The sequence below is a fragment of the Hipposideros armiger genome, unplaced genomic scaffold, assembly GCF_001890085.2.
Source record: "Hipposideros armiger isolate ML-2016 unplaced genomic scaffold, ASM189008v1 scaffold_21, whole genome shotgun sequence".
NCBI lineage: Eukaryota > Metazoa > Chordata > Mammalia > Chiroptera > Hipposideridae > Hipposideros > Hipposideros armiger.
This window is the reverse complement of record NW_017731371.1, coordinates 852,860-854,727: the sequence shown is the minus strand read 5'-3', so window position 1 is coordinate 854,727 and position 1,868 is coordinate 852,860. Positions and strand designations below refer to the sequence as shown.

The following is a 1,868-nucleotide window of genomic DNA, read 5'->3' as shown; positions in this document are numbered from 1 at the left end:
GAGAGAGAGAGAGAGAGAGAGAGAGAGAGAGAGAGAGAGAGAGAGAGAAACAGAGCACGTGAGTGCCTGTGGGAATGTGCACATGTTCAAAACACGTTCACTGCTTTTGTAAAGATTAAAGTTAAAGTCAAAGCACAGGAAGAAGGTTGGTCAAAAGACCTAGTTTCTTACATTTGATCAAAGCTAGGTTGTATGTGGAGTTAAAAATAAAACCTTTTGGGGATATGTTTTACTTCTAATGGATGATATGATAATGAAGGGACCGAATATCCAGCAACCCTCAAGAAAATATTTCTTAACCGTCTTTTTACATTGTGTGAATTTGACTTTGGCTCTTTATCCTGTTATATTTGTATTATGAGAGACTAATTCCCAGTCTACTATATTCGGAACAGGGAACAAAGCCAACACAATATAAAGCAATCCAGGATCTCCAGAACTTGAAGTAGAAACAAAAGAGAAAGCTGTAGCATCAAAACTCTAAACAACAGACGGAACAACCCTCTAACACCAAACACACAACTTCTATTTTCGTATGTGCACATATTTTAATTTATAGAAAAGTATGATCTGGAAAAACACAAAAGTCTTAGCAGTGATTACAGTTTAGGGGAGCTGGAGGACAGGAACTGGAGCTTTCAAGTATTACTTTATATCTTTTCTTGCAAACATAGCGCAAAAGGTAATGTAACAAGCACTCAGGTACATGCCATTCCAATTTAACAGCTGTTAGTATTTTGTGGTCTTTGTTTCAGATTTATACCTCTCATTTTTTTTTTCAGAAATAAATATTACAGATTCCATTGTGCATTGGTCAATATTTCCTGAATGGATTTTGGAACTCACTCTATGTTGCTTGGGTAACAGTCCAGCCGAGACTAGGGGCACTCCCATCTCCTTGTTGGAGGGGCTACTCCCAAACTCAGCTTCCCACGGCACTGGTGGTCCTTAACCCTGGCAGGGGTTCAACAAATTTCCATGGGCCCCACGATCCTCAAAGAAGAGCAGCTGATTATCCCAGATAACTTTCTAAATAACTGATATCCCAAATCCTGACCTCCTGGCACCAGACAGCTTGTATATTCCCCCACCCACAAGGCACCTTTCTTGCCTTCTCCTATGAAAAAACAGAAAAACAGGAGGGCAATGCCTCTGCACTATCCCGTAGACTCACCTCTCTCTGTGGGATGGTGGAGAGATGGAGGAGACCCCAGTCTTTTCTTGCTGATACTGATGATCTCTGCAGGCATACCTCAGAGAAATACCTCGCGAGTTCCCTTCCACACCACCGTAGTAAAGCAAGTCTCAAAATAAAGTGAGTCGCTATCTTTTTTGCTGGTGGAGGGTCTTGCCTTCCATTTGTGAAAAATGCAGCACCTGTGAAGGACAATAAAGCGAAATACAATAAAATAAGGTATGCCTGTGCACAAGTTTTCTCTTTGCTCAATAAAGCCCAGTTCTTAACCTTTTCCTGGTGACTTGTAGAATTTGTTTTGAACCCTGGTAGAACAGGTGGTCATTCAGATGGGACTCACCTGACAGGTCGGGTGATAACCATGAAAGAATATACCCTGCAAAACGTATAGTTTTCTTCTCTTTTGTACTCGTCTCAAATCCCATTTCTACTCTCCCAGAGGCAACCACCATCTTGAACTAGATGCGTGCAGATGTTTTTGTACTTCTAGTACATTTGAATGGATTTGTACATTACATATAGAATTGTTCTGTGCTTTAAAATTTTATAGTAGTGGTTTTATTCTCTTTCTGCAACTTGCTCTTTTAGTTCATCATTAAAAAGATCAATCTATGTTGGGTTTTAAAAAATTATTTTTTTCAGTTACAGTTGACATTTAATATTATATTAGTTT

The 1,868-nt window shown here is 39.5% G+C and overlaps 1 pseudogene; it reads right to left on the bottom strand.

Annotated features, from left to right (window-relative positions):
• The window catches only part of LOC109379024 (elongation factor 1-alpha 1 pseudogene), a 17,956-nt pseudogene extending 16,309 nt beyond the window's left edge, over nt 1-1,647 (bottom strand).
• Between the last annotated feature and the right edge of the window lie 221 nt (nt 1,648-1,868).